Here is a 12,319-nt window from a genome sequence, read left to right as displayed (position 1 = left end):
TCCTTGCTTTTAATAGTCTATATTTAACTTATTAATTTAGCTGATTCTTCTGTCATATTCCCTTTCCATTACACATTTTTTTATGAATTCTAAATTAATACAAATTTTAACACACACACACAAAAAGAAAAAAGAACAAGTATAGGGTCCCCCCCTTTTACTATTTTGAGTGTGACACCTTAATGATTAGAATATACCTTTATTCCCTCATCTTAATTCCCAATAAACCATTAATCATTACATCTTTTCAACTGGATTCCACAGCATATTTTTCCCCCTTTAATAAGAGTTATCAGTATCTATATTACCCTATTTTCTAAATATTTTAATTGCAGAAATATTCTTATTACCCCTTGTCAGAATCCCCTTTTTAATTCATCAACCATTATCTCTGAAAAAACTATTTCTTTTCAGCATTTTATTAGTTCTGCGTTTCTTTCTTTCACATGCCTGTTTCTTACTGCCTCTTCTCCCCCTCTTTTCCCCATATCTTTTCTCATTCCAGTTTATATCCCCCTCTTTCTTTCCCCTTTTCTGCAGGGTCTTTCTGCCTTTCCTGACTTCACGGGTATTCCTTTTTTTAATTGTAAAGAAACAATTTCCTTTCAACATTTTACTATTTCTGTATTTCTTTCTTTCATATGCCTGTTTCTTGTTGCTTCTCCTCCCCCTCTTTTCCCCATATCTTTTCTCATTCCAGTTTATATCCCTCTCTTTCTTAATATCTTCCTTTCCCCTTTTCTGCTGAGTCTTCCTGCCTTTCCTAACTTCACAGGTGTTCCCTCTTTTAATTGCCTTCTTAAATCTCAACTTTTTAACCTTCCTTCTTTCCCCACTTGTTTGTAACATTCTTTGTGTTAATTGTCTATTTAAAATGTCTTCTCCTTGAGTCGATTCCTCCTCCTCTGAAAATCTTTCTTCTTGTTCTTCAATCGCCATTTCCATTTTTTCTAGCAGAGAGCAAAGTGATTTGCCTCTTTCCTGTAGTAATTCTCTCATATTTTTAAGTTCCATTTTTAATTCCCAAAGAGATATCATCATTCTTATATTTTATGATCATTAAAGTCCACAAAAAGAAACCACTTTTACTTTCCTTCTTTCTTCTTTAAGTTTTTTAAAGTTCTCAGTTATTCCAGTTCAGGGTTTATACCAAAAACGTCAATCAGTCCCACAGAGTCTTTCCTTGCTTTTTCCTTTATTCTGGTTCTGCTTTCATTTTCTAAAATTCTTACTTTGTTTCAATATTTCTGTAATGTTATATCCACACCAGTTCATTCAAAAACAGAGTGCTTTCCCTTTTATTTGAGCCAAATTTTTATCAAAAGGTGACACTCTCCATTATACAAAGTCTTCACCTTTTTCCCCTATTTTTTTATTTAAGGTTTTTCAAACCTCAATATTCCATCACAGTCCAGTCTCCAATTTGTAAACTTTGTTATTATTATTCTTTGACAATCTTAAGTCCAGCTTTAGTTTTATACTTGTTTATTCCCAAAATATTTTAGTCCAATTTTATTAAATCTTTAATTCCAGCTTCTTCCTTTCCCGGTTCGAAGCCCCATTTAGCTGTCAAAAATATTTTCTTTTTCTCTCTCTGTCCCTTTGTAATTTCGCCACTCACTTTTCTTTTCTTAAAAATTCTATGGTACCTTAATCCCGGGGTACTTTTGTTTAGTTAAATTGCCCAATTGTCCCGGTTCAGAAGTTATCCACCTCTTTCTTCCCTGCTGCACAAATCTTAGTCCAGCTGAGTCGTTCTCTTCAGGGTGGCCATTTTGGACCACCGCTGCAGTTGTCTTCGGGAGGAAAAAAAAAACAAGCCCGGGGGGGGAGATGCGGCTCCCCACAATCAGGCTTGCTGCTTCCTCTTACTCCGTTGCCCCTCCAAGGCAGTTTCAGCCCCTAATCAAAATGATTGGGGCTCTCCGACAAAAGAGCACGGACGATAGCCGCAGAGAGTTGCTATCTACCATCCGTCAGCGAGGAGGCTCCGCCTTCTTCCTCAGGATCTAAAATTGTTATGTAAATATAGGGAATGGCTTTGGAGAAAATGCACCATAAAGTACTTCTTGTCTAATATGCTTTCCCAATTTTTAAAACAAGGTTTTCACTGTTAAAGTGTTTTTTAAGAATATTAATTTGAACTTACAGAAATCATTTCTCCTTCCAGATTTGCCCAATAAAGGTTTTCATCAGCCTGGGACAATTCAAAAACTAGGATGTAGGGAAATCTAAGATTAAGAAATCTAAGATAATTAATAATTGCTGCTCCCTGCCATCACTGTTTCACCATAAAATATGCAGTCTTTGATCACCACTATTTCTACAGGATCAAAACTTCGAAAATCCAAGATTGTTTGATGCACTATATTTCACAGTTCTTCCCCTATACAGTTTGCAATGCAGACATGCTCATTTTATAAATTAGGAAGTTACATGCCCAATCACTCAGTTTCAAACCATCTTTCTACCTTGTACTAATATTTGCAGTTATTTATAAAATTTATTTGCCATTTCAAACTGTACAAAATGTTGCTGTTAATGTAGTAATACTTCAGTCAGTTTGGTTACATTAAGCAGTTTTGGGGTTTTTAAAAATAAAATCTAAGGCTTCAGTGTTAAGACTAAAACATTTCTGAGTAGACTTATATGATGCCAAATTCTGCAATTTGCTCAAGATTTCATCTGACAGAACTTGATGCCAATTAATGAATTACATTTTCAAATTTCATATTTTAACTTTTTTTAGTCACATATCCTACATTAATCAGGAAAAAGAGAGGAAATCATAAACTCTTTTCCCATATAGAGCTTACACTAGCAATCCACTTTATTTTATTTTTTATTTTTTTAAATAAATTTTTATTCTTTAAAAACCAAAAATACAAAAACTCTCATTTCCATAAACAGTATTGGTGTCATTATATATACATGTTTCTCATTTTATGACTATACATCATTTTTATCTTTATTCTCCACCCATTTATACCACCTATCCCATATCGTGTAATATTCTAAGTCATCCTTGCCTCTTAATTCCATAGTGAATTTATCTAGCTCTGCACAATCCATTATTTTTTGAATTAAAGCTTCATCTGATGGTATTTTATCACTCTTCCAACTTTGTGCAAAGGTGATTCTTGCTGCCGTTAAGATGTTACATCTTTTATCCTTGCTCAAATTCCCTTTAATCATACCTAATAAAAATGTTTCTGGTTCCAATATCAGTCTATGGTTTGTAATCTCGAGAAGCCATCTCTGCACCTTCTTCCAATATTTTTTTAACTTCTATATACATTGCTACCACATATGGAAAAACATTCCTTTTTTTTGTTTGCATTTCCAGCATTCCGGTTTTATATTTGAATACATTTTCACCGGTCTTGTCGGTGCTAAGTGCCATCTACAAAACATTTTATATTGATTTTCTTTAAATGCCATCAACAAGGTCACCTTCCAGTTCTTGGTCCAAATCTTTTCCCATTCATCCAGATTTATGTTATGGCTTACATTTTTTGCCCAGGCAATCATTGATTCTTTGTCAATTTCTTCCTCTAATTCCACCTCCAATAAATAGTTATACATTTGTGTTATAAATTTTATGTCTTTGCCTATCAGAAATTGGTCCAATTTTTGTAACTCCTTATCTATCCCTTGTTCGTCTACATCTTTCTTAAATTTGGTTTGAATTTGCAAGTATACCCACCAATCCAATATTATACCTTGTTCTTTTAGTTTATCCAATGTTTTTAATTTTCCCTGTTCATCTAAAAGTTCTTCATACCTAATTTTTTTAATGTCCCTCATATTCGGATATAATATAGCTTCCATAGGTGAGATCCAATTTGGTCTTTTCAAATAATGCTTTTTTAAAAAACTTTTTCCCAGGTTTGTAATAATGAATCCCTTATCAGACGTCTATGAAAATAGGAGTGGGTCTTATTCTTTTTATCCCATAGAAAGGTGTGCCACCCAATTTGGAGGTCATGGCCCTCAATTGCCAAAATTCTTTTATTTTTTAAATTTATCCATTCCTTAACCCATAATAAAATTGTTGCTTGGTAATATGTTTCCCATTTTGGGAATCCAAGGCTGCCTCTGGTTTTGCTATCTTGTAATGTCTTCAGTTTTATCCAAGATCAGGTCGTCCGCAAAAGGCCTGTACCTTATATTCTTCTTTCTTACTCTTCAGTCCAATTATTAACCTCCTTTGTCTGATCTGGTTCAAAAGCACTTCCAATGTCAAGATAAAAAGCAGAGGTGACATTGGACATCCTTGTCTTACATCTTTATTATTTGGAAATTTTCAGTGGTCTTCCATTTATAATTACCTTAGCTTTTTGGTTTGAGTAAATTGTACCTATCATTTTCTTAAATTTGATTCCAAATCCCATATTTTCCACCTGTTGGATCAAGAACTGCCAGTTGAGGTTGTCGAATGCTTTCTGAGCATCTAAGAAAATCAGTGCTGCCTGTTTTTCCGGGTGGACTTCATAGTACTCTAATACATTTAATATTATCCTTGTATTGTTTCTTATCTGTCTAGAGGGTAGAAAACCATTTGATCTGCATGAATAAGTTCGTTTAGTAAAATTTTTAGTCTTTCAGACATTATTATTGTGAATATTTTATAATCTACATTCAAAAGTGAAATTTATGTATAATTTTTAATCTGTTTATGGTCTAAAACTTCTTTGGGGATTAATAAAATATTCGCTTCTCTCCACGAGTTGGGCAATTTGGCAAGTTCCAATACCTCATTGTACACATCCAACATCGCTGATTCAAGACATTCATATATACATTGATGCATTTCTGCTGGGAGACCATCTGGACCTAGTGTCTTATTGTTTTTCTATTTTTTGACTGCCGAGTGAAGAAATGACACTACTATACTGCAAATGGAAGAAAGAACATTTGTATTTCAGACTAAAAATCTATTAAAGGAGCTAGCCAAAACATTTATGGCTCTGCTTTAAACCATTTTTATGGAGGTCTACTTATCAATACTTTTCAAATTGAATATTAAAGCTGGCTGAATCATTGACCCTGTTCACAATTTGGGGATCCTCCTGGATTCATGTCTGTTGCTTGAAGATCAGGTTGCTCTTTTTTTGGTCTATTTTATTGTTTTGTTATTTTATCTTATTGTACTATTATTTTACTTTTGCTTTGTTTAAACTTCCTATGTATTTGTTTTTTATTGTTGTATAAACCACCTGTAGTAGCCCTATGGTGAGATGCACAGCAAATAAATTTAATTTACCATAATAATATTAATTGAGGTTTCCAAGATATATTCATCTGTGCATAGTTTTGAAAGTTAACAATTATAATGGGCTAATAATAGCATTTACTGCAATGTCAGAGAGAACAACTGCATTAAAATATTTGTAATAAATCTGTCTCAAAAAAAAGAAAGCCAATCTTGGGGGTTACAGCTATAACAGAAGGCTGGAAAAAGTGACAGAAAGAGGCTGTTTAATTATTACTATTTTGGTTGATTTTTTTGCTCTAAAATCAATCTATATGCTTTTATTGTTCCTGTGTGCTTCTAAATACATAATTATAATACGCATCTGATCATCTGAAGGATGAAAATAGCTGTTGTTGGTAATGAATTTTGAATGGAAAAGCAGTAGGTAAAAAGAGTTTAAGGTTATTGTTTTTTTGCTTTTGCTACTCCCTGTTGAAAACAACAACTTTCCAATAATTAAAACTTAGTAAATCCTAATTGTTCTAAAGTAATGAAAGTGGGAATCTAATAGGTTCTGAACCTTGACAGAACAACAGAAAGGACTGGAACTATTTTCAAGGAGACAAAGATAACAGTTGGAGCAGCTAGTTTGTTAGAGATTTCTGCTATATCCATCTCTTCTGCCATCCTTTTAAAAAGGGTCTCTCTGTTATAGGTGGGTAACCTGTCACTTTCATTTGACAGGCAGAGACAGCTGGAAGTTCTCTAGATCCGTTAAATCAAGACCTTAGAAATAGTCCCTGTCCCTTTTAGACTACATTTACTTGTTCTTTCAGAGGAACTCTTTGATTGTAGGAATAGACAATTACTAAAGGAAGACTGCTTTTGTGGTTGCGCTACATCTGGGCTTTGATACCTGTTCCCTAAGGGAGCTGTCCAGTGTTCTGATCTCCTGCAACTATGTGATTCTACTATTCAATGTTGCTAGTATACTTCCAAAATTTCAATTATTACTGTTAAAACCAGGCTTTGTTTTCACCTTGTACAACCTGGCAAACTCTACAATGCTACCCAAGGCAACAGATGTTAGGCACCATCAAAATAGCAAAGTAGAGAAAAGATAATTACAATATGGCCAATGGAACCCAAACTATCGTTACTCTGTTCATTTCAATGTATCATGTATAGGAGAACTTCTCCATGGAATAACCATCTTGTTTAAATAATCAGAGTGGATGTCTTTTTGGATTTCCTACTGGAACTGCCTTTACATATTTTAATGGCTGCTTGGCTCATTAGAGCAATCAGCCAATACAGAACTAGAAAACACAAATTATGTACTAAATGAGATATTTTGGACTGCTGCCAAGGTTTCTGACCATTAGCCATGCTGGCTGGGGTGAAAGGTAATTACGATCCATAACATTTGAAAAGTACTAATTTGCCTACTTGTATACTAAATTAATAGGATGAACGTAGTAATACCCTCCCAAAGAAAAACAAACATTGCAACAACATTTTTGGAGAAATGTAACATTTCCAAAAGAAAAATATTCTGCTGAAAGAAGATTCTTAGATCATTTGTAATGTAGTAGCAACTGCACATTTATTTTATCAAATAGCAAGAATGAAAAAATGAGATTTTCTAATTACAACAGAATGAGGTAAAGTTCACTGAAGCAATTAGAAAAGTCAAATAACTAGTTTTTTTAAACCTAAAAATCTGATTTCTAACAAAAATAATAACAATTCTTCTTGTAATAACATTAGTTGTAAGATAACAAGCACCAGATATAATATCATATATACTACTTAAAAGTTTTAAATCAATGGAATTCATGATTTACCCTTTTAAATCAATGGAATACATTTTTTGGTAAATATGTGGTGGATTGCATTAATAGGCACTACAATCATTAGGACAAAAAACCAAGGGACTGACCCAATCCAGATAACTTGGGTAACTTGTTTGAAAAACTGTAATATAAAAATACAATTGTATAATATAACAGTCTATGCATTACATGCTGCCTTATTTGTAAATCTACAAAATGCATGTCTTCTCCAGTTACTGATTTAACTTTTATAGACTCAAACGAAATCTGAAATCTTTTACTAAAGCAGTTAGAAAATAAATAAAACTAGAAAATAACATAAAATAATGTGATAGAGTTTATAATATATATAGGATATAGTATTTTCTTCACAGAATTGCTATTTCCATTAGTATACTGAATTTGAATTCTGGTGTGTATTGTAGTATATTTTTGTTGGACTGCACTTTGATTGCTGGATTGTTATAATAAATTACTATACTTTGGGATTTTCCCATATATGTATGAATTTCAATCTCATGAAATTGATAAGATTATTTTGATAAGACATAAAACAAATTGGAAAATTTGGACTCTATGATTTCTAAAACATACTGTATAACCAATATATTTATTTTATACATGTATAAGGGGAGCGGGATATCCGGGGGATATTCAAATGTTTAAGAAAAATTACTTTACCATTTTAGGTTTTTAAGGAGGAAAAAAATAGTATAAAGTAACCCTTAACAAATAGATAGTTTATTGTCATTAAAAACATAGTTCTTCTATTTCTAAATTAAAATTAACTAAATTAATTCTTATATTTGAAAGTTTTCAGGCATATATAATAAACCACCTTTGAATATTACAGTGTGGATGATATACAATTATTTTTACAAAATACTCAATTTTTTCCTACTTTTTCACTAGCAAAAATTAAAGTATGCTGTTAGGATGCAGAAATTTTAGTGTTGACTGTAGCAATGAATGTTTTTGACTTGTTTGCATTTTGAAAAAATAGGTCAAACAGTATTATTTTATAACTTAAATTCCAGTGTACATGATATATTTCATTATAAAATAGTAAAACAAACATAACTTCAAAGTAGTAAATTAAATTTATAAAGCTATTCTAAATAAAAATATTACAGCATAATAAAAGCATAACAATGCAGAAAATAATAGAAAAATAGTAAAAACTGCTTCAGTTCCATTACTTACCACCTTAAAATATCAGAAATGAATAAAAGGATTCTTTCTCACAATCCTTTAAAATACAGTTAGAGCATTGTTTCATGGTATTTCTTATCCATGCATCAATATATGAACATCTTTCTAGAAGCACCTTTGCTTCAATTTTAGTGAAGCATGGTAGAAAAAAAAAACGAGCTTTGATGATATACTGTGCTATTCTAACCATGAAAACTTTTATTTAACTAGAATGATTTTAGGTATTAAGATTTTAACCTAATTTATAGCTATCAAGAATTAGGATATATTTATTTCAAATGTTATATTTCCCAATGAGCTTTTTAAAAGGCACCAATAACATTATGGTAAATTGTATGATATAGTCCAAATTACCACAATTTCAAAGACCATATAATGATAATTTTGTAGTGATTGTAGCTCTGTAGAACCACTATACACAGAACTACAATATATTCACTCAGAGCTAAATCGTAGTGGAGCTTATTCCCAAATTTAAATAATAGGATTTGAGCCTTAAAGTATTGTATTTCATGCTAAAAGTTGAATCTAAAAAAATCCATTTTTTATAAAACCTCATAAACTGTATGAGTGGGGCCTTTAGAAGGGGTATAACTCCACTGAGTCTTAAAAAATTAATTTCTGATAGGAATATATACATCACATTTCTTTAAGAATTAATTCTTTTTCAACACTGAAAATTGTTCGTGCATATAAATATTTTTTCCAGAAAGTTCTTTCCTTAAATTCTCAACAATTTTTCTGAATTAAGAACATGTTGGAATTCTGAGGCTTTTTCTGAAAACTAAACATAAAACATACTTGGCATCTTGCATATGTTATAATAATTTAATAAAATTATATTTTAAAAAGAATATATCATCCCTTATGATAGCTATCAAGAATTAGTTTATGTGAAAAAGTTTATTTCAGTCAAAGAATAAAATTAGGCAATTGTGTATTATATGGTTGCAGCTACTAAAATTCATAATAAAAATTGTAGAATTATGCCATATGTGAAACACTTACTTATATTTTTTATGTACAAACTTTCCCTGAGTGAATATTAGCTGCATTGTTACTGCTTTCTTTTATTTTTCCAATTTTTTTACAGCTTTCATTTTTTACATGTTTAATTTATTCTTTTTACAACACAGAGTATTTTATTTTTTATAAACTGCTTTGAAATGCTATTGTACAAAACTTATACACATCTGAGAAAAAGAAACAACTAGTGAATAATTAAATGTTAATTGATCATCACTGTTTTAATACTGTATTTTTCTTTGGTTTGAAATATTTTAGAATTCTTGTGGTTTTTAAAGTGTTCATTTCATAAATTTCATAAAGTGTTCATTTCATAAACATTCTTAGTTTTTCATTATTCATACATTAACACTGTATTTAAATGGTGTATGTTTATAACTTTTTATAAGTAACATATTATGCTTTTTCATTTTTTATTTTTAAATAACAATGTAAAATATGCAATTGCAATTTCTTGGATAAATAAAACCTCTACATTCTTACAATGTTAGGCATATATATTGTCTTCCAATTTAGATTTCTGTCTTCTTCAGATTGGAAGCAGTTTTCTATTGTTCCAGATATGGATTGTCCCCTATTTATACAAGAGAATGGTAAGCAAAGCATTCATTACCCTTCAAGTGCAGGGACTTTCTGTAATAAGCATTCTGTTGTCTAAACTAGCAAATCTAGATATTGCTTTTTAATGAAAAGAATATTTAAGGATTTTTAAAATAAATGAATGTGTATTTAAATCCTTTTTATCAGCATGTATATTTTTAGAGCTGAATATAATCTAAAATATAGATAACTTTTGCTAATGTAGGAAATTAAAAGGTAAGACCATGCCATGTGTGAATATAGACAATTTACAGCAAATTTAGAGTTCATCCCAGCTTTTTCCTTTAATTATGACACCATCATCAAAATAATTTAAGAATTAATAAATTAAGGTTGGGCAATGCATGCTAGCACTGTGGAATATGTTATCTCCTAGTTGTTGCTACCAAGACATAAAACACACAATGAAATTGTGTGACTTTATCAATTTTTGTTGTGCTTTTAAAGTTGTAGCAACGTTTCGGCAGAATCTCATCTGCCAACATTAGGCTTCTGTATTGTGTTTGTCTGTGACTCAGACTTTTACAGTTGTTTCAGTTTTAAATTTGGGGCTAGCCTACTGCTGTGCCAGAATGGTTTTTTTCTTCATCCTGATTGGTTGTGAGTCTTGGTCTGTGTTTATTGGTCTTGGAGTTTGCTGTGTTCTGCTTGATTGGTGTTTCTAATATCATCTGTCTGTTTTGTAGCTTTTTGTGTGTCTTGATTGGCTGGCAACATTGTGTTCCTATATTGGAGGCTTTTAATGCAGCTTGGCTCCGAGTAAATGGACGGCTATCATTTGTTAGGAAGCTAGGTTTCATCTGGGTGCCTGGTTGGGGTGTGTTTGAGCTGGAGGTATCAGGGGGGATCTGTTTGTGCCCAGGTGTTTGCCTGGCTAGTGGTGTGGAGATTTTTTTGTTTGTGAGTGCAGGCTTCCAAATAATTGACAGTCTGGTGGAATCATCTCTTCTATTCATGCTTTCAGGTCTTTTTTCAATCTCTGTGGCTTTTCTGATAATTCTGTGGCTGGGGTTTTCTATAGTGGCTAGGGTTTTGGTGCCATTGAAGTTGATGCTATGACCTGTGGCTTTCATGTGTTGGACTAGTGAGGAAGTGTGTTCCAGCTTTTTTACTGCATTTTTGTGTTCATCCAGGTGGGTACTTATTCTTCTATTGGTCTGTCCAATGTATGTGGCCGGGCATGATGCCCAGGGGACTTCATATATGCCTTGGTTTTCCAGGTCAATTTTATCTTTGGGGTTTCTAAGGATGGCTGCTATTTTTCTGTCTGTTTTGAAGGCAGTCTTGATGTGATGCCTGTGTAGTATCTATCTATCTATCTATCTATCTATCTATCTATCTATCTATCTATCTATCTATCTGGTATTCAGCTTTGTTCGGGTATTTTCCCACGTCATTATAATTGTGCTTTAAAAGTTGTAGCAATGTTTCGGCAGAATCTCATCTGCCATCATCAAGCTTCTGTACTGTGTTTGTCTGTGAGTCAGACTTTTACAGACGAACACAATACAGAAGCCTGATGATGGCAGATGAGATTCTGCTGAAACATTGCTACAACTTCAAAAGCACAACTATAATGACGTGGGAAAATACCCGAACAAAGCTGAATACCACACATGTAAGTACCCGCAAAAACAAGAAAACAAATATATATACATATACAATATATATACACAAAAAAGATACTGATTTTATTATTATATGGGAAGATTAATTTAAAAGAGGTAGCTAGAAGTTGAAACAGGCACAACAAAAAGTCTTGTGGCACACTAAAGATTAATATATATAAATATATATATATTTATGTTTTCTTAGGTTTTTGCGGGTATTTATGTATGAGTATTCAGCTTTATTCGGGTATTTTCCCACGTCATTATAGTTGTGCTTTTAAAGTTGCAGCAACGTTTCGGCAGAATCTCATCTCCATCATCAGGCTTCTATATGGTGTTCGAACACCATACAGAAGCCTGATGATGGCAGATGAGATTCTGCCGAAACGTTGCTACAACTTTAAAAGCACAACTATAATGACGTGGGAGAATACCCGAATAAAGCTGAATACTATATATATATATATAAAATTACCACCAACATGGAAGTATACACGAAAGCATTTTTCAATTCATTTTTATTGTGAATGTAGTTAGGAGAAAGACCCTCTGAACTCAACGAAACATAATCATACAATTGAGTACTGGATTGCAAAAGACCTTTGGATTAAAATTGCATGTTCATATAAAGCACTGAAACAAATTAAAAGTTTGAGATATATGTAAGAGATATTACTCATGTGATTATATCAATGTATTAGAGATCACAGTGAGTCACATGGGTTTATATAAAAATAGAGGCTTAGGTAATATAACTTCAGGTTTGGAAAAAAAAATCTATAGGATTTGTAAATATATAATGCTGTACTAATGTAAATGAGATTAGATTGTACCTTCCT

Source organism: Pseudonaja textilis, chromosome 2, assembly GCF_049901715.1.
Source record: "Pseudonaja textilis isolate UNSWEBS1 chromosome 2, rPseTex1.2, whole genome shotgun sequence".
NCBI classification, from domain to species: Eukaryota; Metazoa; Chordata; class Lepidosauria; order Squamata; family Elapidae; genus Pseudonaja; species Pseudonaja textilis.
This window is presented reverse-complemented; position numbering follows the sequence as displayed.